The sequence below is a fragment of the Triturus cristatus genome, chromosome 9, assembly GCF_964204655.1.
Source record: "Triturus cristatus chromosome 9, aTriCri1.1, whole genome shotgun sequence".
In the NCBI taxonomy this organism is placed as follows: domain Eukaryota; kingdom Metazoa; phylum Chordata; class Amphibia; order Caudata; family Salamandridae; genus Triturus; species Triturus cristatus.
This window is the reverse complement of record NC_140592.1, coordinates 691371014-691395412: the sequence shown is the minus strand read 5'-3', so window position 1 is coordinate 691395412 and position 24399 is coordinate 691371014. Positions and strand designations below refer to the sequence as shown.

The following is a 24399-nucleotide window of genomic DNA, read 5'->3' as shown; positions in this document are numbered from 1 at the left end:
GAGAGTAGTAGGGAGTAGTGGAGAGTGAGTAGTAGAGAGTGATTAGTAGAGGGTAGTGGAGTAGTGGAGAGTGAGTAGGAGAGAGTGAGTAGTAGAGTTAGTAGTAGGGAGTAGTAGAGAGTGAGTAGTAGAGAGTGAGTAGTAGAGAGAGAGTAGTAGAGAGTGAGTAGTAGAGAGTGAGTAGTAGAGAGAGAGTAGTAGGGAGTAATAGAGTAGTAGAAAGTGTGTAGTAGAGAGTGAGTAGGAGAGGGTAGTGGAGTAGTGGAGACTGAGTAGTAGAGAGTAGTAGAGAGTGAGTAGTACAGTGAGTAGTAGGGAGCAGTAGACAGTGAGAAGTAGAGTGAGTAACAGAGAAGAGTAGAGAGCGAGTAGTAGAAAGCAAGTAGTAGAGAGTAGTAGAGAGTGAGTAGTAGTAGGGAGTAGTGGAGTAGTGGAGACTGAATAGTAGAGAGTAGTAGAGAGTGAGTAGTAGAGTGAGTAGTGGAGAGTACTAGATAGTGAGTAGTAGAGAGAGTAGTAGAGAGTGAGTAGTAGAGAGAGTAAAGTGTAGTAGAGTAGTAGAGACTGAGTAGTGGTGAGTGAGCAGTAGAGAGTAGTAGAGAGCAAGTAGTAGAGAGTGAGTAGTAGAGAGTGAGTAGTAGAGAGAGAGTAGTAGAGAGGGAGTAGTAGAGAGGGAGTAGTAGAGATTAGTAGAGAGTAGTAGTAGAGAGAGTAGTAGAGAGTGAGTAGTAGAGAGTAGTAGAGAGTGAGTAGTAGATTGTGAGTAGTAGAGAGAGAGTAGTAGAGAGTGAGTAGTAGAGAGTAGCAGAGTGAGTAGTAGAGAGTGAGTAGTAGAGAGAGAGTAGTAGAGTAGTAGAGAGTGAGTAGTAGATAGAGAGTAGTGGAGTAGTAGAGAGTGAGTAGTAGAGAGAGAGTAGTAGAGTGAGTAGTAGAGAGTAGTAGAGAGCAGAAGAGAGAGAGTAGTAGAGAGTGATTAGTAGAGGGTAGTGGAGTAGTGGAGAGTGAGTAGTAGAGAGTGCGTAGTAGAGAGTGAGTAGTAGAGAGAGAGTAGTAGAGAGTGAGTAGTAGACAGAGAGTAGTAGAGTAGCAGAGAGTGAGTCGTAGAGAGTGAGTAGTAGAGTGATTATTAGAGAGTAGTAGAGTGAGAAGTAGAGTAGTAGAGAGCGAGTAGGAGAGAGCAAGAATTAGAGAGAGAGTAGTAGAGTGATTAGTAGAGAGTGAGTAGTAGAGAGAGAGTAGTAGAGAGTGATTAGTAGAGGGTAGTGGAGTAGTGGAGAGTGAGTAGTAGAGTTAGTAGTAGGGAGTAGTAGAGAGTGAGTAGTCGAGAGTGAGTAGTAGAGAGAGAGTAGTAGAGAGTGAGTAGTAGAGAGTAGTAGAGAGTGAGTAGTAGAGAGATTAGTAGTAGAGAGAGAGTAGTAGGGAGTGGTAGAGTAGTAGAAAGTGAGTAGTAGAGGGTAGTGGAGTAGTGGAGAGTGAGTAGTAGAGAGTAGTAGAGAGTGAGTAGTAGAGTGAGTAGTAGGGAGCAGTAGACAGTGAGTAGTAGAGTGAGTAGCAGAGAGTAGTAGAGAGCGAGTAGTAGAAAGCAAGTAGTAGAGAGTAGTAGAGAGTGAGTAGAAGTAGGGAGTAGTGGAGTAGTGGAGACTGAATAGAAGCGAGTAGTAGGGAGTGAGTAGTAGAGTGAGTAGTGGAGAGTACTAGATAGTGAGTAGTAGAGAGAGTGGTAGAGAGTGAGTAGTAGAGAGAGTAGAGAGTAGTAGAGTAGTAGAGACTGAGTAGTGGAGAGTGAGTAGTAGAGAGTAGTAGAGAGCAAGTAGTAGAGAGTGAGTAGTAGAGAGTGAGTAGTAGAGAGAGAGTACTAGAGAGGGAGTAGTAGAGACTAGCAGAGAGTAGTAGTAGAGAGAGTAGTAGAGAGTGAGTAGTAGAGAGTAGTAGAGAGTGAGTAGTAGAGAGTGAGTAGTAAAGAGAGAGTAGTAGAGAGTGAGTAGTAGAGTGTAGCAGAGAGTGAGTAGTAGAGAGTGAGTAGTAGAGAGAGAGTAGTAGAGTAGTAGAGAGTGAGTAGTGGAGTAGTAGAGAGTGAGTAGTAGAGAGTGAGTAGAAGAGTGAGTATTAGAGAGTAGTACAGTGAGAAGTAGAGAGTAGTAGAGAGCGAGTAGTAGAGAGCAAGTAGCAGAGAGTGTATAGTAGATAGTGAGTAGTAGAGAGTAGTAGAGAGTTAGTAGTGGAGAGAGTAGTAGAGAGTGAGTAATAGAGTGAGTAGTAGAGAGTAGTTAAGAGTGAGTAGTAGAGAGTGAGTAGCGGAAAGAGAGAAGTAGAGAGTAGTAGAGAGCGAGTAGTAGAGAGTGAGTAATACAGAGAGAGTAGTAGAGAGTGAGTATTAGAGTAGTAGAGAGTGAGTGGTAAAGAGTAATAGAGAGTAGTAGAGTGAGTAGTAGAGTAGTAGAGAGTGATTAGTAGAGAGAGTAGCAGAGAGTAGTAGAGTAGTAGAGAGTGCGTGGTAGAGAGTGAGTATTAGAGAGTAGTAGAGAGCAAGTAGTAGAGAGTGAGTAGTAGAGAGTACTAGAGAGAGAGTAGTAGAGAGTGAGTAGTAGAGAGTAAATAGTAGAGAGTGAGTAGTAGAGAGTGAGTAGTAGAGAGTAGTAGAGTGAGTAGTAGAGAGTGAGTAGTAGAGAGAGAGTAGTAGAGAGCGAGTAGTAGAGAGTGAGTAGTAGAGAGTGAGTAGTAGAGAGTGAGTAGTAGAGAGTAGTAGAGTGAGTAGTAGAAAGTGAGTAGTAGAGAGAGAGTAGTAGAGAGTGAGTAGTAGAGTAGTAGAGAGTGAGTGGTAGAGAGTAGTAGAGTGTAGTAGAGTGAGTAGTAGAGAGTATTAGACAGTGAGTAGTAGCGAGTGAGTAGTAGAGAGTTATAGTAGAGAGTAGTAGAGAGTAGTAGAGAGTGAGTTGTAGAGAGTAGTAGCGAGTGAGTAGTAGAGAGTGAGTAGTAGAGAGAGAGTAGTAGAGAGTGAGTAGTAGAGAGTGAGTAGTAGAGAGTGAATAGTAGAGAATCGTGGAGAGTGAGTAGTAGAGAGTGAGTAGTGGAGAGTAGTAGAGAGTGAGTAGTAGAGAGTATAGAGTAGTAGAGAGTGAGTAGTAGAGAGTAGTAGAGAGTGAGTAGTAGAGAGTGAGTAGTAGAGAGAGAGTAGTAGAGAGTGAGTAGTAGAGAGTAGCAGAGAGTGAGTAGTAGAGAGTGAGTAGTAGAGAGAGAGTATTAGAGTAGTAGAGAGTGAGTAGTAGAGAGTGAGTAGTAGAGAGTAGTGGAGTAGTAGAGAGTGAGTAGTAGAGAGTGAGTAGTAGAGTGAGTAGTGGAGAGTACTAGATAGTGAGTAGTAGAGAGAGTAGTAGAGAGTGAGTAGTAGAGAGAGTAGAGAGTAGTAGAGTAGTAGAGACTGAGTAGTGGAGAGTGAGTAGTAGAGAGTAGTAGAGAGCAAGTAGTAGAGAGTGAGTAGTAGAGAGTGAGTAGTAGAGAGAGAGAGTAGTAGAGAGGGAGTAGTAGAGAGGGAGTAGTAGAGATTAATAGAGAGTAGTAGTAGAGAGAGTAGTAGAGAGTAGTAGAGAGTGAGTAGTAGAGAGTGAGTAGTAGAGAGAGAGTAGTATAGAGTGAGTAGTAGAGAGTAGCAGAGTGAGTAGTAGAGAGTGGGTAGTAGAGAGAGAGAGTGGAGTAGTAGAGAGTGAGTAGTAGAGAGTGAGTAGTAGAGTGAGTATTAGAGAGTAGGAGGGAGTGAGTAGTAGAGAGTACTAGGGAGTGAGTAGTAGAGAGAGCAGTAGAGAGTAGTAGAGTAGTAGAGAGTGAGTAGTAGAGAGTGAGTAGTAGAGAGTAGTAGAGAGTGAGTAGTAGAGAGTGAGTAGTAGAGAGTAGAAGAGAGTGAGTAGTGGAGAGTGAGAAGTAGAGAGTAGTAGAGAGCGAGTAGTGGAGAGTGAGTAGTAGAGAGTGAGTAGTAGAGAGTGAGTAGTAGAGAGAGAGTAGTAGAGAGAGTAGTAGAGAGCAGTAGAGTGAGTAGTAGAGCGTGAGTAGTAGAGAGTGAGTAGAAGAGTAGTAGAGAGTGAGTGGTAAAGAGCAATAGAGTAATAGAGTGAGTAGTAGAGAGTAGTACAGAGTGAGTAGTAGAGAGGGTAGTAGAGAGTAGTAGAGTAGTAGAGAGTGAGTAGTAGAGAGTGAGTAGTAGAGAGTAGTAGAGAGTGAGTAGTAGAGAGTGAGTAGTAGAGAGTAGAAGAGAGCTAGTAGTAGAGAGTGAGTAGTAGAGAGTAGTAGAGTGCGAGTAGTAGAGAGTGAGTAGTAGAGAGTAAATAGTAGAGAGTGAGTAGTAGAGAGTAAGTAGTAGAGAGTGAGTAGTAGAGAGTAGTAGAGTGAGTAGTACAGAGTGGTAGAGAGTGAGTAGCAGAGAGAGTGAGTAGCAGAGAGTGAGTAGTAGAGAGTAGTAGAGTGAGTAGTAGAGAGTGAGTAGTAGAGAATATTAGTAGAGTGAGTAGCAGAGAGTAGTAGAGAGTGGGTAGTAGAGAGTGAGTAGTAGAGAGGAGTAGAGAGTAGTAGAGAGTGAGTAGTAGAGAGTAGTAGAGAGTGAGTAGTAGAGAGAGAGTAATAGAGAGTAGTAGAGAGTGAGTGGTAGAGTGAGTAGTAGAGAGTAGTAGAGAGTGAGTAGTAGAAAGTAAGTAGTAGAGTGAGTAGTAGAGAGTAGTAGAGAGTAGTAGAGAGAGAGTAGTAGAGAGTGAGTAGTACAGAGAGAGTAGAAGAGTGAGTAGTAGAGAGTAGTAGAGAGCAGAAGAGAGAGAGTATTAGAGAGTGAGTAGTAGAGAGTGAGTAGTAGAGAGAGAGTAGTAGGGAGTAGTGGAGAGTGATTAGTAGAGAGTGATTAGTAGAGGGTAGTGGAGTAGTGGAGAGTGAGTAGGAGAGAGTGAGTAGTAGAGTTAGTAGTAGGGAGTAGTAGAGAGTGAGTAGTAGAGAGTGAGTAGTAGAGAGAGAGTAGTAGAGAGTGAGTAGTAGAGAGTGAGTAGTAGAGAGAGAGTAGTAGGGAGTAATAGAGTAGTAGAAAGTGTGTAGTAGAGAGTGAGTAGGAGAGGGTAGTGGAGTAGTGGAGACTGAGTAGTAGAGAGTAGTAGAGAGTGAGTAGTAGAGTGAGTAGTAGGGAGCAGTAGACAGTGAGAAGTAGAGTGAGTAACAGAGAAGAGTAGAGAGCGAGTAGTAGAAAGCAAGTAGGAGAGAGTAGTAGAGAGTGAGTAGTAGTAGGGAGTAGTGGAGTAGTGGAGACTGAATAGTAGAGAGTAGTAGAGAGTGAGTAGTAGAGTGAGTAGTGGAGAGTACTAGATAGTGAGTAGTAGAGAGAGTAGTAGAGAGTGAGTAGTAGAGAGAGTAAAGTGTAGTAGAGTAGTAGAGACTGAGTAGTGGTGAGTGAGCAGTAGAGAGTAGTAGAGAGCAAGTAGTAGAGAGTGAGTAGTAGAGAGTGAGTAGTAGAGAGAGAGTAGTAGAGAGGGAGTAGTAGAGAGGGAGTAGTAGAGATTAGTAGAGAGTAGTAGTAGAGAGAGTAGTAGAGAGTGAGTAGTAGAGAGTAGTAGAGAGTGAGTAGTAGATTGTGAGTAGTAGAGAGAGAGTAGTAGAGAGTGAGTAGTAGAGAGTAGCAGAGTGAGTAGTAGAGAGTGAGTAGTAGAGAGAGAGTAGTAGAGTAGTAGAGAGTGAGTAGTAGATAGAGAGTAGTGGAGTAGTAGAGAGTGAGTAGTAGAGAGAGAGTAGTAGAGTGAGTAGTAGAGAGTAGTAGAGAGCAGAAGAGAGAGAGTAGTAGAGAGTGATTAGTAGAGGGTAGTGGAGTAGTGGAGAGTGAGTAGTAGAGAGTGCGTAGTAGAGAGTGAGTAGTAGAGAGAGAGTAGTAGAGAGTGAGTAGTAGAGAGAGAGTAGTAGAGAGTGAGTAGTAGAGAGAGAGTAGTAGAGTAGCAGAGAGTGAGTCATAGAGAGTGAGTAGTAGAGTGATTATTAGAGAGTAGTAGAGTGAGAAGTAGAGTAGTAGAGAGCGAGTAGGAGAGAGCAAGAATTAGAGAGAGAGTAGTAGAGTGATTAGTAGAGAGTGAGTAGTAGAGAGAGAGTAGTAGAGAGTGATTAGTAGAGGGTAGTGGAGTAGTGGAGAGTGAGTAGTAGAGTTAGTAGTAGGGAGTAGTAGAGAGTGAGTAGTTGAGAGTGAGTAGTAGAGAGAGAGTAGTAGAGAGTGAGTAGTAGAGAGTAGTAGAGAGTGAGTAGTAGAGAGATTAGTAGTAGAGAGAGAGTAGTAGGGAGTGGTAGAGTAGTAGAAAGTGAGTAGTAGAGGGTAGTGGAGTAGTGGAGAGTGAGTAGTAGAGAGTAGTAGAGAGTGAGTAGTAGAGTGAGTAGTAGGGAGCAGTAGACAGTGAGTAGTAGAGTGAGTAGCAGAGAGTAGTAGAGAGCGAGTAGTAGAAAGCAAGTAGTAGAGAGTAGTAGAGAGTGAGTAGAAGTAGGGAGTAGTGGAGTAGTGGAGACTGAATAGAAGCGAGTAGTAGGGAGTGAGTAGTAGAGTGAGTAGTGGAGAGTACTAGATAGTGAGTAGTAGAGAGAGTGGTAGAGAGTGAGTAGTAGAGAGAGTAGAGAGTAGTAGAGTAGTAGAGACTGAGTAGTGGAGAGTGAGTAGTAGAGAGTAGTAGAGAGCAAGTAGTAGAGAGTGAGTAGTAGAGAGTGAGTAGTAGAGAGAGAGTACTAGAGAGGGAGTAGTAGAGACTAGCAGAGAGTAGTAGTAGAGAGAGTAGTAGAGAGTGAGTAGTAGAGAGTAGTAGAGAGTGAGTAGTAGAGAGTGAGTAGTAAAGAGAGAGTAGTAGAGAGTGAGTAGTAGAGTGTAGCAGAGAGTGAGTAGTAGAGAGTGAGTAGTAGAGAGAGAGTAGTAGAGTAGTAGAGAGTGAGTAGTGGAGTAGTAGAGAGTGAGCAGTAGAGAGTGAGTAGAAGAGTGAGTATTAGAGAGTAGTACAGTGAGAAGTAGAGAGTAGTAGAGAGCGAGTAGTAGAGAGCAAGTAGTAGAGAGTGTATAGTAGATAGTGAGTAGTAGAGAGTAGTAGAGAGTTAGTAGTGGAGAGAGTAGTAGAGAGTGAGTAATAGAGTGAGTAGTAGAGAGTAGTTAAGAGTGAGTAGTAGAGAGTGAGTAGCGGAAAGAGAGAAGTAGAGAGTAGTAGAGAGCGAGTAGTAGAGAGTGAGTAATACAGAGAGAGTAGTAGAGAGTGAGTATTAGAGTAGTAGAGAGTGAGTGGTAAAGAGTAATAGAGAGTAGTAGAGTGAGTAGTAGAGTAGTAGAGAGTGATTAGTAGAGAGAGTAGCAGAGAGTAGTAGAGTAGTAGAGAGTGCGTGGTAGAGAGTGAGTATTAGAGAGTAGTAGAGAGCAAGTAGTAGAGAGTGAGTAGTAGAGAGTACTAGAGAGAGAGTAGTAGAGAGTGAGTAGTAGAGAGTAAATAGTAGAGAGTGAGTAGTAGAGAGTGAGTAGTAGAGAGTAGTAGAGAGTAGTAGAGTGAGTAGTAGAGAGTGAGTAGTAGAGAGAGAGTAGTAGAGAGCGAGTAGTAGAGAGTGAGTAGTAGAGAGTGAGTAGTAGAGAGTGAGTAGTAGAGAGTAGTAGAGTGAGTAGTAGAAAGTGAGTAGTAGAGAGAGAGTAGTAGAGAGTGAGTAGTAGAGTAGTAGAGAGTGAGTGGTAGAGAGTAGTAGAGTGTAGTAGAGTGAGTAGTAGAGAGTATTAGACAGTGAGTAGTAGCGAGTGAGTAGTAGAGAGTTATAGTAGAGAGTAGTAGAGAGTAGTAGAGAGTGAGTTGTAGAGAGTAGTAGCGAGTGAGTAGTAGAGAGTGAGTAGTAGAGAGAGAGTAGTAGAGAGTGAGTAGTAGAGAGTGAGTAGTAGAGAGTGAATAGTAGAGAATCGTGGAGAGTGAGTAGTAGAGAGTGAGTAGTGGAGAGTAGTAGAGAGTGAGTAGTAGAGAGTATAGAGTAGTAGAGAGTGAGTAGTAGAGAGTAGTAGAGAGTGAGTAGTAGAGAGTGAGTAGTAGACAGAGAGTAGTAGAGAGTGAGTAGTAGAGAGTAGCAGAGAGTGAGTAGTAGAGAGTGAGTAGTAGAGAGAGAGTATTAGAGTAGTAGAGAGTGAGTAGTAGAGAGTGAGTAGTAGAGGGTAGTGGAGTAGTAGAGAGTGAGTAGTAGAGAGTGAGTAGTAGAGTGAGTTATTTGAGAGTAGTAGAGTGAGAAGTAGAGAGTAGTAGAGTGAGTAGTAGAGAGTAGTAGAGAGCAGAAGAGAGAGAGTAGTATTGAGTGAGTAGTAGGGAGTGAGCAGTAGAGAGAGTGTAGTAGGGAGTAGTGGAGAGTGAGTAGTAGAGAGTGATTAGTAGAGGGTAGTGGAGTAGTGGAGAGTGAGTAGTAGAGAGTGAGTAGTAGTGTTAGTAGTAGGGAATAGTAAAGAGTGAGTAGTAGAGAGTGAGTAGTAGAGAGTGAGTAGTAGAGAGTGGGTAGTAGAGAGAGAGTAGTAGGGAGTAGTAGAGTAGTAGAAAGTGAGTAGTAGAGAGAGAGTAGTAGAGGGTAGTGGAGTAGTGGAGACTGAGTAGTAGAGAGTAGTAGAGAGTGAGTAGTAGAGTGAGTAGTAGGGAGCAGTAGACAGTGAGTAGTAGAGTGAGTAACAGAGAGTAGTAGAGAGAGAGTAGTAGAAAGCAAGTAGTAGAGAGTTGTAGAGAGTGAGTAGTAGTAGGGAGTAGTGGAGTAGTGGAGAATGAATAGTAGAGAGTAGTAGAGAGTGAGTAGTATAGTGAGTAGTGGAGAGTACTAGATAGTGAGTAGTAGAGAGAGTAGAGAGTAGTAGAGTAGTAGAGACTGAGTAGTGGAGAGTGAGTAGTAGAGAGTAGTAGAGAGCAAGTAGTAGAGAGTGAGTAGTAGAGAGTGAGTAGTAGAGTGAGAGTAGTAGAGAGGGAGTAGTAGAAATTAGTAGAGAGTAGTAGTAGAGAGAGTAGTAGAGATTGAGTAGTAGAGAGTAGTAGAGAGTGAGTAGTAGAGAGTGAGTAGTAGAGACAGAGTAGTAGAGAGTGAGTAGTAGAGAGTCGCAGAGAGTGAGTAGTAGAGAGTGAGTAGTAGAGAGAGAGTAGTAGAGTAGTAGAGTAGTAGAGAGTGAGTAGTAGAGAGTGAGTAGTGGAGTAGTAGACAGTGAGTAGTAGAGAGTGAGTAGAAGAGTGAGTATTAGAGAGTAGTAGAGTGGGAAGTAGAGAGTAGTAGAGAGCGAGTAGTAGAGAGCAAGTAGCAGAGAGTGTAGAGTAGAAAGTGAGTAGTAGAGAGTGAGAAGTAGAGAGAGTAGTAGAGAGTGAGAAGTAGAGAGAGAAAAGTAGAGAGAGTAGTAGAGAGCAGTAGAGTAGTAGAGAGTGAGTAATAGAGTGAGTAGTAGAGAGTAGTTAAGAGCGAGTAGTAGAGAGTGAGTAGCGGAAAGGGAGAAGTAGAGAGTAGTAGAGAGCGAGTAGTAGAGAGTGAGTAGTAGAGAGTGAGTAGTAGAGAGTAGTAGAGTGAGTAGTAGAGAGTGAGTAATAGAGAGAGAGTAGTAGAGAGTGAGTAATAGAGTAGTAGAGAGTGAGTGGTAAAGAGTAATAGAGTGTAGTAGAGTGAGTAGTAGAGAGTGATTAGTAGAGAGAGTAGAAGAGAGTAGTAGAGTAGTAGAGAGTACGTAGTAGAGAGTGAGTATTAGAGAGTAGTAGAGAGCGAGTAGTAGAGAGTGAGTAGTAGAGAGTAGTAGAAAGCGAGTAGTAGAGAGTGAGTAGTAGAGAGTAAATAGTAGAGAGTGAGTCGTAGAGAGTGAGTAGTAGAGAGAGTAGTAGAGAGTGAGAAGTAGAGAGAGAAAAGTAGAGAGATGTTGGAGGGAGGCCCACCGGGTAGTCGGGGAGACTAGTCCGGGCACCTTCCTACCGCAAAGTGTATAGCCGAGCGCCGCTGAGAAGCCCCCTCGGGGAGGTCTTTCTCCTATGTTCGTACTAGGCCCAGTAACACCACCACACAGGACTCAATAGTAGTTGCAAGATTAGATTCTTTATCGGCAGCAATACGTGCAATATTTACAGCGGGATCGAGGGATCCTATCAGAGTCTCAATGTTCGTTCAAGAGGGTAGGGTAGCGGGACAGTCTTAGTGCCAGCCAGGCATGGGAGGGCTCTGCGCCAGACCTTGGATGCTGGTCTCAGAGTGGCTCGGACGTGGAGAGCCGCGACGTCGTCTGCAGGGCTCGGATGGTAGTTCCGCTTAGGTCGAGCCGCGACACGGTCAGCAGGGTTCTGGTGGTAGGTCCGCTTCGGTCGAGCCGCGACGAGGTCAGCTGGGCTCTGGTGGTAAGGTTCAACAAGGTCGGGCCGCGACAGCGTCAGCAGGGCCCCAAAGGTTCGTGAAGGTCTTTAAGCACGGTGGAGCCGCGACGTCGTCAGCAGGGCTCAAGTGGTGGTTCAGGGCTCTTGACTCCAGGATACAACTACTGCCCTGTTGTCGGGTCGCCCCAGATATAGGACGGAAGCCCTTTGATGTCCGGACCCGTGCGCCCGGAGGGGGCGGAGAGGCCGGGTAGGGAGCGGCCAGACGCCCAGCAGGAGAGGCGCCAGGACCCAGAGAGCTGTGGGTTGATCACACCTAGGTGTGGAGAGATGGTAGGGGGTCCCATCGATACTGCCCTCCGCCGGGAGTGGGAAGGGCTCACTTGGTATCCCCCGGGCCAGGGGTTGGCGTCTCGATGTCGGGCCTCGCTGGGACCGAGGCCGGGTAGAACAGGGTCATACAGGTGGTCACGTGGAGTGACGTGCAACCCAAGATGGAGGAGTCCCGATGTGCATGGGACCTCGTGCGGCTTAGCGCGGGGAAACAGGACCACGCCACGAGGCCGGCTCCCACACGCGTCCCCCCCAGCTGAAGGCAGGGAGAGTCACCCATCTTCTTGGGGGTTCTCCTCGCCGAGGCGGAAGAATCGGGACAGGCCGTCAGCATTGGCGTGGTCGTTGCCGGGCCGGTGTTCAACAGTGAAGTCCATCCCTTGCAGCAAGATGGACCAGCGTAACAACTTGGGGTTCTCGCCCCGCATTTGCATGAGCCACCGCAAGGGCCGGTGGTCAGTCTGGACCCTGAAGTGGGTACCGAAGAGGTAGGGCCGGAGCTTCTTGAGAGCCCATACCACAGCAAAGGCCTCCCTCTCGATGGTGCTCCACCTCTGTTCTCGCGGCAGCAGTCGGCGGCTGATAAAGGCCACCGGTCGGTCGAGGCCCTTGGCGTCCAGCTGGGAGAGGACTGCCCCGACCCCGTACTCCGAGGCATCGGTCTGGACTACAAATTCCTTGCTGTAGTCGGGTGCCTGTAGTACAGGGGCAGCGCACATGGCCGCTTTGAGAGCATCAAACGCGGTCTGGCAGCGGGGCGTCCAGTGCACCGCCTTGGGTTGTTTCTTTGAGGTGAGTTCCGTAAGGGGGCCCACGATGCTGCCGTAATCCTTTATGAAGCGTCGGTAGTAGCCTGTGAGGCCTAGGAATGCCCGGACAGCGGGTTGGGTGGCGGGGGGCTCCCACGCCTGGATGGCGTCAACTTTTAACTGGAGGGGGGCCACCTGGCCACTCCCCACCTGGTGGCCCAGATAGGTCACAGATCCTTGACCGATCTGGCACTTGCTGGCCTTAATTGTGAGCCCGGCTCTTTGGAGAGCGGCCAGGACTTCCCCAAGGTGCCCTAGGTGCGCGGCCCAGTGGTCCCTGAAGACAGCAATGTCATCGAGGTAGGCCGCGCTGAAGGCTTCGAGACCGGCCAGGACCTTATTTACCAGCCACTGAAAGGTCGCTGGGGCGTTCTTCATGCCGAAGGGCATCACCCGGAAGTGGTAGTGGCCGTCGGGGGTAGAGAAAGCTGATCATTCTTGTGCGCCGGGAGTGAGCTTGATCTGCCAGTACCCAGCGGTGAGATCAAAGGGTGGGCATCGGTCTTGGTAACTGCGTTCAGGCCCCGGTAGTCGACACAGAATCTGAGTTCGGGGGCCGTGCCGGGGGCGGCGGCCTTCGGCACCAAGACTACCGGGCTGGCCCACGGGCTGTCGGAAGGCTCGATGACTCAGAGGGCGAGCATCTTGGCGACCTCGGTCTTTATGCAGGCTCGGACTCGGTCAGGCACTCTATAAGCGCGGTGTCGTACAGGGGGGCTATCCCCCGTGTCCACGTCGTGGACGCACCAGGGGGTTACCCCAGGCGTGAGAGAGAAGAGGGCAGCGAAGGGTTGCAGTAGCTTCTGGCAATCATGGCGCTGTTCCGGTGTCAGGGTGGCGGAGAGGTGGACGCCCTCCAAGGAGCCGTCTTGGCTCGAGGACCCCAGGAGGTCTGGTAGGGGCTCGGAGTCACTTTCACCCCCATCGTCGGTAGCCAGTAGTAAGCTTAGTTCAGTTCGGGCAAAATGGGGCTTGAGCCGGTTGGCGTGCAGGACCCTGAGGGGGTTCCTCGGGGACTCCATGTCGACTAGGTACGTGACGGGGCTCTTCCTTTCGACTATCTTGAAGGGCCCGGTCCACTTGTCCTGCAGGGCGCAGGGGTCCACGGGTGACATGACCCAGACTTGCTGGCCCGGCTCAAACTCGACGGCTGAGGCATTCTCGTCATACCAGCGTTTCATATCTTCTTGGCTGGCTTCAAGGTTGGCTTCTGCTAGGGCACGGAACTTTCGAGTCTGGTTCCGCAGGGTCAGGAGGTACCGGTAGACGTCGGGCGGGGCACTTTGGACGTTCGCCTCCCAACCCTCCTTGACCAGGCTGAGGGGCCCTCGGACGGGGGCCCATACAACAGTTCAAAGGGGCTGAAGCCCAGGGACTTCTGTGGTACCTCCCGGTAGGCGAACAGGAGGCAGGGCAACAGGACATCCCATCTCCTCCTGAGGGGCTCTTCCAGGCCCTTGATCATCCCCTTCAGGGTTCGGTTGAACCGCTCGACCAGTCCGTTCCCCTGGGGGTGGTGAATTTATAGGTGACCCCACATTGTTGCCAGAGGGATCTCATGTACTTCGAGATAAAGTTCGTCCCCCTGTCGCTCACCACTTCTCGGGGGAACCCCACTCGGGAGAAGATGCCCATCAGAGCCCGGCCCACCACTGGAGCGGTCACAGTTCGGAGGGGGACAGCTTCTGGGTACCGGGTGGCGTGGTCGACCAGTACCAGGATGAAGCGGTGGCCCAGGGCGGTTCGGGGGTCGAGGGGCCCCACGATGTCTATCCCCACTCGTTCGAACGGGTTGTGGACGGCTGGAAATGGCTGCAGGGGGGCTTTCACTCGTCCCCCAGTCTTCCCGCTAGCTTGGCAGGTCGGGCAGGACCGGCAGTGCTGGTCCACGTCTCGTCTCATTCGGGGCCAATAGAAATGGGTCACGAGGTGGCTGTAAGTCTTGTTCCGCCCGAGATGATCGGCGAGGGGCACGTCATGTGCCAGGTTCAAGAGGAATTCTCGAAATCGGAGGGGGACCACCAGCACCCGGCTGGCCCCTAGTTCGGCGACATTCTGCTCGCTATACAATAAGTCATTGTCCCAATAGACCCAGTGGGTTCCCGAGGGGTCCCCCGCAGCCTGGGCGGCCGCCTGCTGTCGGGCCCCCTCGAGGGACGGGCAGCCCTTCTGTTCTTGCTGGAATTGTTCACGGGTGGAGCCCCCGTCGTGGCGCCACTGGGCCAGCTCGGGGATCTCGCTGAGGGGAGCGGCCTCGTTGGAAGAAAGTTCGGATGGTCCGGCCTCCTCGTCAGGTTCCTCCGGGCCGGAGGAGGTGGATGGTTCGGGGCCCGCCGGTCTGTCGGGGGCCGGGGCCGCAGCTGGCTGGACGGTCATGGACCAAGTGGTGGCGCAGGCCCACTCGGGTAGCCCTAGCATCCCCAGATGCTCTCGGTGCTCCACCTGGGCCCAGGGGGAGCTCTCTAGGTCGTTCCCCAGGAGGCAGTCCACCGGGGCGTCGTCGCGGACAGTCACTTTCAGGGTGCCGGACACTCCTCCCCACTCGAAGGGGATTCGGGCCATCCGGCACATGCTCTCGGTGTTGTCGGCGGTCCGGACAGGGCAGAGGACATGTGGTAGGATCTGTTCGGGGGTCACCAGATGGCAGCGGACAGCGGTCACACTGGCCCCAGTGTCCCGGAGGGCCTCGGCCCGTCGCCCATTGATGGTGACCCACTGTTGGTACTTCTGGGTGTTGCTTGGGATGGGGGCGCGGGGCACCATCTCTCGGGAGCCTAGGCACACAAGCGACATGGCGGCTGGTTCCCACTCGGGGGACCCGTCGTCGTGGTTCTCCTCCTCGTCCTCTCCCTCCCCCAGGGCTGCGGCGGCAATTTGTCGGGGAGGTGGCCCCGTGGTCCCGTTCCGTCGGTTCACGGGGCAAGCCGGGTCACTTGCATAATGGCCGGTCTGCTGACATCCGAAGCAGGTTACTGTCGGTCGTGTTCCAGACCGGGCGATAGGGGTCCCTCTTCGGCCCTGGGTCGGGGAAGGGTGGTTGGTTGCTTGACCTCGTGGCGGGCTTCTGGGCGGCCCGGCTGGGTATTCTCGACTGCGGTGGGACCCCCCTCCTCCGCCGCGCTGGCGGGGAGGGCCCGTGGTGCTCCGTTGGTAGTCCCCCACGGGGTTCCGGGGGACCCTGGTGTTGACCCATCGGTCCGCTTCGGCGGCGAGCTTCCGGGGCTCGGTCAGTTTACTGTCCAGGAGGTGTTGCCTTAGTTCCACAAAGCAGTTGTTGGCGAGATGCTCCCAGACAATGAGGTCGAACAGTTCGTTATATGAGGTGACCTTGCTCCCTTTGATCCATCCTTCCAACGCTCGGCTGAAGAAGTCCACGTATTCGACCCATGTGGTGCCGGGGATCTTCTTGCAGTCCCGGAAGCGTTGCCGGTACATCTCGGCCGACAGTCCGTAGCGTGTGAGTAGGGCTTCCTTCATGTGGTCGTACGAGGTCATCACTGCGTCGGGGAGTTGCAGCAGGGTATCCCGTCCCTCGCTGAGGAACCTCCCCCATAGGCCGGCGCCCCAATCCTTCCGGGGTACCCGATGGGAGATCATGGCGACTTCGTACGCTCGGAACCATTGCTGGATGTCGTCATTTTTATAGTATTCCTTGACGACATCCTTGGGGATGTGAACCTTTGGCTCGGTCGGGGGCAGAGCGTCCCGGGCTCCGGGGTTGCTGGTCTCCCCAGTTTTAGCTTTTAGTTCAAGTTCTTTAAGGCTCCTCTCGTGCTCGAGCGTTAGCCGTCTCTCCTCTAGATCCCGATGCCTTTTATTCTCCTCGATTTCTTCTTGTAGTCGTAGTTGCTCCAGGGCTATCTTTTTCTCTGCCAGTAGGAGCTCCCCGTCCAGCCGGAGTCGGGCAAGGTCCATTTCGTGTGTCCGGGCCCTTTCCCGTTCTCGGATCTCTTCGGGGGAAAGGCTGGTGTCTGGGGTGGTTCGCTCCCCGTTTGTCGGGGTCGTGGTTGGCAGGTTTCCGTCCCGGGCCGAGGTCCCTTCGGCTCGGGGTGGAGGGGTTTCGGGTTCTGCCCAGGCTTTCAGGGCTTTCTGCATTTCTTACTTGGTGCCCAATCCTGTGGTTGGGATACCTTTGTCTTTGCAGAATTGTTTGAGTTCCTTGTGGGTGTATTCCTCCAGTTTCTCCAACTGGAAGGTTGCGGCCACGGTTGCTTCTTGGCCATCCATGGTTCCCTTTTTCTCTCCTCGTCTGGTCAGGTAGTGGTTGCGTTACTGGCTTGTACGATTGCGTTTGCTCGGATCCCGTCGCTGGCCACCAAATGTTGGAGGGAGGCCCACCGGGTAGTCGGGGAGACTAGTCCGGGCACCTTCCTACCGCAAAGTGTAGAGCCGAGCGCCGCTGAGAAGCCCCCTCGGGGAGGTCTTTCTCCTATGTTCGTACTAGGCCCAGTAACACCACCACACAGGACTCAATAGTAGTTGCAAGATTAGATTCTTTATCGGCAGTAATACGTGCAATATTTACAGCGGGATCGAGGGATCCTATCAGAGTCTCAATGTTCGTTCAAGAGGGTAGGGTAGCGGGACAGTCTTAGTGCCAGCCAGGCACGGGAGGGCTCTGCACCAGACCTTGGATGCTGGTCTCAGAGCGGCTCGGACGTGGAAAGCCGCGACGTCGTCTGCAGGGCTCGGATGGTAGTTCCGCTTAGGTCGAGCCGCGACACGGTCAGCAGGGCTCTGGTGGTAGGTCCGCTTCGGTCGAGCCGCGACGAGGTCAGCTGGGCTCTGGTGGTAAGGTTCAACAAGGTCGGGCCGCGACAGCGTCAGCAGGGCCCCAAAGGTTTCTGAAGGTCTTTAAGCACGGTGGAGCCGCGACGTCGTCAGCAGGGCTCAAGTGGTGGTTCAGGGTGAGTCTTCTTCCGGAGGGTCAGCCGCGATCCGATCAGCAGGGCTCTTGACTCCAGGATACAACTACTGCCCTGTTGTCGGGTCGCCCCAGATATAGGACGGAAGCCCTTTGATGTCCGGATCCGTGCGCCCGGAGGGGGCGGAGATGCCGGGTAGGGAGCGGCCAGATGCCCAGCAGGAGAGGCGCCAGGCCCCAGAGAGCTGTGGGTTGATCACACCTAGGTGTGGAGAGACGGTAGGGGGTCCCATCGATACTGCCCTCCGCCGGGAGTGGGAAGGGCTCACATGGTATCCCCCGGGCCAGGGGTTGGCGTCTCGATGTCGGGCCTCGCTGGGAGCGAGGCCGGGTAGAACAGGGTCATACAGGAGGTCACATGGAGTGACGTGCAACCCAAGATGGAGGAGTCCCGATGTGCATGGGACCTCGTGCGGCTTAGCGCGGGGAAACAGGACCACGCCAGGAGGCCGGCTCCCACAAGAGAGTAGTAGAGAGCAGTAGAGTAGTAGAGAGTGAGTAATAGAGTGAGTAGTAGAGAGTAGTTAAGAGCGAGTAGTCGAGAGTGAGTAGCGGAAAGGGAGAAGTAGAGAGTAGTAGAGAGCGAGTAGTAGAGAGTGAGTAGTAGAGAGTGAGTAGTAGAGAGTAGTAGAGTGAGTAGTAGAGAGTGAGTAATAGAGAGAGAGTAGTAGAGAGTGAGTAATAGAGTAGTAGAGAGTGAGTGGTAAAGAGTAATAGAGAGTAGTAGTGAGTAGTAGAGAGTGATTAGTAGAGAGAGTAGCAGAGAGTAGTAGAGTAGTAGAGAGTACGTAGTAGAGAGTGAGTATTAGAGAGTAGTAGAGAGCGAGTAGTAGAGAGTGAGTAGTAGAGAGTAGTAGAAAGCGAGTAGTAGAGAGTGAGTAGTAGAGAGTAAATAGTAGAGAGTGAGTAGTAGAGAGTGAGTAGTAGAGAGTCGTAGAGTGAGTAGTAGAGAGTGAGTAGTAGAGAGAGTAGTAGAGAGCGTGTAGTAGAGAGTGAGTAGTAGAGAGTGAGTAGTAGAGAGTGAGTAGTAGAGAGAGAGTAGTAGAGAGTGAGTAGTAGAGTAGTAGAGAGTGAGTAGTAGAGAGAGAGTAGTAGAGAGTGAGTAGTAGAGTAGTAGAGAGTAAGTGGTAGAGAGTAGTAGAGAGTAGTAGAGTGAGTATGTTGGAGCCGGCCTCGTGGCGTGGTCCTGTTCCCCCTCGCTAAGCCGCATGAGGTCCCATGCACCTCGGGGCTCCTCCATCTTGGATTACACGTCACTCCACGTGACCACCTACGTGACCCTGCTCTACCCGGCCTCGGTCCCAGCGAGGCTCGACATCGAGGCGCCAACCCCTGGCCCGGGGGATACCACGTGAGCCCTTCCCACTCCCGGCGGAGGGCAGTATCGATGGGACCCCCAACCGTCCTTCCACACCTCTCCAGGTGGAGAGGGCGCCTCTCCTGCTGGGCGTCTGGCCGCGCCCTACCCGGCCTCTCCGCCCTCCTGGGCGCAAGGGTCCGGACATCAAAGGGCTCCAGACCTATATCTGGGGCGACCCGACAACAAGACGACAGTTGTATCCCGGAGTCAAGAGCCCTGCTGATCGGATCGCGGCTGACCCTACGGAGAAAGACTCTTCCTGAAACTACCTGCTGAGCCCTGCTGACGACGTCGCAGCTCCATCGTGCTTACAAGACCTTCACGAACCTTTGGGGCCCTGCTGACGAGGCCGCCTCCCTCAGCGAGATCCCCGAGCTGGCTCAGTGGCGCCACGATGGGGGCCCCACCCGCGAACAATTCCAGCAAGAACAGAAGGCCTGCCCGTCCCTCAAGGGGGCCCGACAGCAAGCGGCCGCCCAGGCCTTGGGGGACCCCACGGGAACCCACTGGGTCTATTGGGACAATGACTTACTATACAGCGAGCAGAAAGTCGCCAAGCTGGGAGCCGGCCGGGTGTTGGTGGTTCCCCTCCGGTTCCGGGAGTTCCTCCTGAACCTGGCGCATGACGTTCCCCTCGCCGGACACCTCGGGTGGGACAAGACTTACAGCCGCCTGGTGACCCATTTCTATTGGCCCCGAATGCGGAGGGACGTGGACCGCCACTACCGGTCCTGCCAGACCTGCCAGGCTAGCGGAAAGACTGGGGGCCGAGTTAAAGCCCCCCTCCAACCATTTCCAGCCGTCCACACCCCGTTCGAACGAGTGGGGATCGACATCGTGGGGCCCCTCGACCCCCGAACCGCCCTAGGACACCGCTTCATCCTGGTACTGGTCGACCACGCCACCCGATACCCAGAGGCCATTCCACTCCGCACTGTGACAGCCCCAGTGGTGGGCCGGGCCCTGATGGGCATCTTCTCCAGGGTGGGGTTCCCCCGAGAAGTGGTGAGCGACAGGGGTACGAACTTTATTTCAAAGTACATGAAATCCCTCTGGCAACAATGTGGGGTCACCTACAGATTCACTACCCCTTACCACCCCAGGGGAACGGACTGGTCGAGCGGTTCAACAGAACACTAAAAGGGATGATCAAGGGCCTGGAAGAGCCCCTGCGGAGGAGGTGGGATGTCCTGCTGCTCTGCCTCCTGTTCGCCTATCGAGAGGTACCACAGAAATCCCTGGGCTTCAGCCCCTTCGAACTATTGTATGGGCACCCCGTCCGAGGGCCCCTCAGCCTGGACAAGGAGGGCTGGGAGGCGAACGTCCCAGATGCCCCCCCGACGTCTACCGGTACCTCCTGACCCTGCGGAACCAGACTCGGAAGTTCCGGGCCCTGGCAGAAGCCAACCTCGAAGCCAGCCAAGAAGACATGAAGCGCTGGTATGACGCAAATGCCTCGACCATCGAGTTCGAGCCAGGCCAGCAAGTCTGGGTCATGTCACCCGTGGACCCCTGCGCCCTGCAGGACAAGCGGACCAGGCCCTTTAAGGTGGTTGAGAGGAAGAGCCCCGTCACCTACCTGGTCGACATGGGGTCCCCGAGGAACCCCCTCCGGTTCCTACACGCCAACCGGCTCAAGCCCCACTTTGCCCAAACTGAACTAAGCCTGCTGCTGGCTACTGACGATGGGGGCGAAAGCGACTCCGAGCCCCTGCCAGACCTCCTGGGGTCCTCGGGCCAAGACGGCTCCTTGGAGGGAGTCCACCTCTCCGCCACGCTGACCCCAGAACAGCGCCATGACTGCCGGAGGCTGCTGCAACCCTTCGCTGCCCTCTTCTCTCTCACGCCCGGGGTGACCCCCTGGGGCGTCCACGACGTGGATACCGGGGACAGCCCCCCTGTGCGACATTGCGCCTACAGAGTACCTGACCGAGTCCGGGCCTGCATACAGACCGAGGTCGCCAAGATGCTCGCCCTCGGAGTCATTGAGCCCTCAGACAGCCGGTGGGCCAGCCCGGTGGTCTTGGTGCCGAAGGCCGCCGCCCCCGGCACTGCTCCGGAACTCAGATTTTGTGTAGACTACCGGGGCCTGAATGCAGTCACCAAGACCGATGCCCACCCCCTGCCCCGGGCAGATGAGCTGATCGATCGCTTAGGGGCCCCCCGCTACCTAAGCACCTTTGATCTCACCGCTGGGTACTGGCAGATCAAGCTCACTCCCGGCGCCCAGGAACGATCAGCCTTTTCCACTCCCGATGGGCACTACCACTTTCGGGTGATGCCCTTCGGTATGAAGAACGCCCCAGCGACCTTTCAGAGGCTGGTAAACAAGGTCCTGGCCGGGCTAGAAGCCTTCAGCGCGGCCTACCTCGACGACATTGCAGTCTTCAGCGACCATTGGGCCGCGCACCTAGGACACCTCGGCGAAGTCCTGGCCGCTCTCCAAAGGGCCGGGCTCACAATTAAGGCCAGCAAGTGCCAGATCGGTCAAGGATCTGTGACCTATCTGGGCCACCAGGTGGGGAGTGGCCAGGTAGCGCCCCTCCAGCTGAAGGTCGACTCCATCCAGGCGTGGGAGCCCCCCGCAACCCAGACCGCTGTCCGGGCCTTCTTAGGCCTCACCGGCTACTACCGGCGATTTATTTAGGATTATGGCAGCATTGTGGGCCCCCTTACGGAGCTCACTTCCAAGAAACAGCCCAAGGTGGTGCACTGGACGCCCCGCTGCCAGACCGCTTTTGAAGCCCTCAAGGCGCCCATGTGTGCTGCCCCGGTGCTACAGGCCCCTGACTACAGCAAGGAATTTGTGGTGCAGACCGATGCATCGGAGTACGGGGTCGGGGCGGTCCTCTCCCAGATGGACGCCGAGGGCCTCGACCGACCTGTGGCCTTTATCAGCCGCCGACTGCTGCCACGAGAACAGAGGTGGAGCACCATCGAGCGGGAGGCCTTCGCTGTGGTATGGGCTCTCAAGAAGCTCCGCCCTACCTTTTCGGCACCCACCTTAGGGTCCAGACTGACCACCGGTCCTTGCGGTGGCTCATGCAAATGCGGGGCGAGAACCCCAAGCTGTTGCGATGGTCCATCTCGCTGCAAGGGATGGACTTCACCGTGGAACACCGGCCCGGCAACGACCACGCCAATGCTGACGGCCTGTCCCAATTCTTCCGCCTCGGCGAGGAGAACCCCCAAGGAGATGGGTGACTCTCCCTGCCTTCAGCTGGGGGGGACGCGTGTTGGAGCCGGCCTCGTGGCGTGGTCCTGTTCCCCCTCGCTAAGCCGCATGAGGTCCCATGCACCTCAGGGCTCCTCCATCTTGGATTACACGTCACTCCACGTGACGACCTACGTGACCCTGCTCTACCCGGCCTCGGTCCCAGCGAGGCCCAACATCGAGGCGCCAACCCCTGGCCCGGGGGATACCACGTGAGCCCTTCCCACTCCCGGCGGAGGGCAGTATCGATGGGACCCCCAACCGTCCTTCCACACCTAGGTGCGACCGCCCCACAGCTCTCTGGGGCCTGGCGCCTCTCCTGCTGGGCATCTGGCCACGCCCTACCCGGCCTCTCCGCCCTCCTGGGCGCAAGGGTCTGGACATCAAAGGGCTCCAGACCTATATCTGGGGCGACCCGACAACAAGACGACAGTTGTATCCCGGAGTCAAGAGCCCTGCTGATCGGATCGCTGCTGACCCTATGGAGAAAGACTCTTCCTGAAACTACCTGCTGAGCCCTGCTGACAACATCGCGGCTCAATCGTGCTTACAAGACCTTTACGAACCTTTGGGGCCCTGCTGACGCTGTCGCGGCCCGACCTTGTTGCAACGTACCATCAGAGCCCAGCTGACCTCGTCGCGGCTCGACCGAAGCGGACTGTTGGACCCGGCCTCGTGGCGTGGTCCTTACTTCCCTGGGGTTGGGCCCGTTCCCCGCCCTGGCCTCCACGGGCTACCCGTTCTAGCCGCACGAGGTCACATACACCTCGGGGCTCCACCATTTTGTTGCCTGCCACGTGACCCTGCACACCAGCCCACATGACCCCGCTCAACCCGGCCTCGGCCCCAGCAAGGCCCAGACATTGAGGCACCAAGAACTGGCCAGGGGGTATCACGTAAACACTTCCTCGCCCCTGGCGGAGGGCGGTATCGATTGGACCCCCAACCGTCCCCACACACCGAGGTGCGATCGGCCTCCATCTCTCCTGGGCCGGGCGCCTCTCCTGCTGGGCGTCTGGCCGCTCCCAACCCGGCCTCTCCGCCCCCCGGGCGCAAGGGTCCGGACATCAAAGGGCTCCAGGCCTATATCTGGGGCGACCCTGCAACAGACCGGCAGTTGTATCCCGGAGTCGAGAGCCCTGCTGATCGAATCGCGCCCGACCCTACGGAGAAGAACTCTTGCTTGAAACCCCCACGAGCCCTGCAGACTGCGTCGCGGCTCCTTCTTGCTGAAACCTTGAAGCCCCCTGGAACATCGGGGCCCTGCTGACGCTGTCGCGGCCCAACCTCGCTGAAACCTCCCTCGGAGCCCTGCTGACGACGTCGCGGCTCGAGCTGAGCAGAAACCATCTTGAGAGCCCCGCTGACCTGGTCGTGGCTCTCCACGAACTGAACGCCAGAGCCCTGCTGACGCCGTCGCGGCTCGACCCCTCCGAGATCCGGAGGCCCTCCAGCTTGAGGATAAGAACTGGGCCCCAGGTACCCTCGTACCAAGCTCCTGCCAAAGACTGTCCCGCTACCCCTTCCCTTCTAAAGAGACACTGAGACTTTTGTGGATCCCTTGATCCCTTTCGTGTAAATATTGATCCCGTAACCTTTAAGTGCTGATAAAGAATTGCTCGTCTTGAGACAACCTCCTTGAGTCCTGTGTGGTGGTGTTACTGTGCTAGTACATGATAGGAGAAGGATCTCCCTGGAGGCTTCTCAGCAGCGCTCGGCTACTTCGTACAGTGTGGGGGCCCCTCTGGGTGGTCTCTCCGACTCCCCGAGGTCCGCCTTCCAACATTTGGTGGCCAGCGACGGGATCCGAGCCGAACGCAGTACGTACAAGCCAGTAACCCACTAGCTACCCATCCAGACAAACGGAAGTCATGAGCAACCAAGAAAACAACGCGACCACGGAGTTCCAGCCCGAACGGTTGGAGGAATACACGCACAAAGAATTGAAACAGTTCTGCAAGGACAAGGGCATTGCAACCACGGGCCTAGGTACCAAAGAAGAGATGCAGAAAGCCCTGAGAACCTGGCTAGAGGCCGAGGCAGGCCCCTCCCAGGACGAAGGTCCCCTGCCCCTGACTGTGGCCACATCAACCGCACCGACTCCGGCAACCAGAGGAAGAAACAGCCTAGAAACCGGCCTCTCCGAAGAGGAGATACGAGAACGGGAGAAGGTCCGGAACCACGAACTAGAGCTCGCACGACTGCGGCTGGACGGCGAACTCCAGCTGGCGGAAAAGAAACTGGCCCTAGAGCAGCTACGGCTACAAGAGGAAATAGAAGAGAAGAGACGGCATCGAGAGTTGGAAGAAAAGAGACTGACCCTTGAGCACGAGCGAAGTCTCAAAGAGCTCGAGCTCAAGGCAAAGAAAGGGGGGACCGACACCCCCAGTAATAGAGACACCCTACCGCCTGCCGAAGCCAAGGTACATATCCCTAAAGATGTCGTCAAGGCGTAATATAAAAATGACGACATCCAACAATGGTTCAAGGCATACGAGGTGGCCATGACCTCCCATCGGGTGCCCCGAAAGGACTGGGGTGCCGGCCTGTGGGGTCGGTTTCTTAGTGAAGGTCGAGACACACTGCTCCAGCTGCCAGAAGAGGTGATGACCTCCTAAGACCACATGAAGGAGGCCCTGCTCACCCGCTACGGGCTAACCGCGGAAATGTACCGCCAGCGGTTCAGAGACTGCAAGAAGATCCCTGGTACCACCTGGGTGGAATATGTGGACTTTTTCAGCCGGGCCCTAAAAGGGTGGATCAAGGGTAGCAAGGTCACCACCTACGGGCAGCTGGTCGACCTCATTGTTTGGGAACATCTCTCCAACAACTGCTTCGTGGAGCTAAGGCAACACCTCCTCGACAGCAAGATGACCGACCCACGAAAACTCGCCGTCGAGGCCGATCGATGGGTCAACACCCGAGTCCCCCGGAACTCGATGGGAGAGTACCAGAGGAACCCCACCGGACCTCCCCGCCAACGCGGTGGAAGGGGAGGGCCGAACCGGAACCGGGACCCCCCCGCCGGGGCCCCCCGGAGCCCACCTCAAGGGCCGCCTCAGCAACACCTCTCCCCGAGCCTAGCCCGAAGAGGGGCGACCCCAGCCAGAACCGGACCACGGCCCCCAGTAACCTGCTACGGCTGTCAACAAACCGGAAACTATGCCAGCGATCCGGTCTGCCCCCTGAACCGAAGAAGCGGGGCCGGCGGGCCCCCGCCCCGACAGCTGGCGGCCGCCGCCCTGGGGGAAGGAGAGGAAGAGGAAGAACCCCTCGACCGAGGAACCACCGAGTGGGAGCCGGCGGCCATGTCCCTGGTCTGCCTGGGCAGCCGAGAAATGGTGCCCCGCACACCCATCCCAAGCAACACCCAGAAATACCAGCAGCAGGTCACCATCAATGGACGACGTGCCGAAGCCCTTCGCGACACCGGCGCCAGTGTCACC

The 24399-nt window shown here is 53.7% G+C and overlaps 1 protein-coding gene across 3 annotated transcripts in view; it reads right to left on the bottom strand.

The window, feature by feature from the left end:
* LOC146798508 (cytochrome P450 2F2-like) overlaps positions 1 to 24399 on the bottom strand; it is a 528068-nt gene that overhangs the window by 209697 nt on the left and 293972 nt on the right. The window lies entirely within an intron of this gene.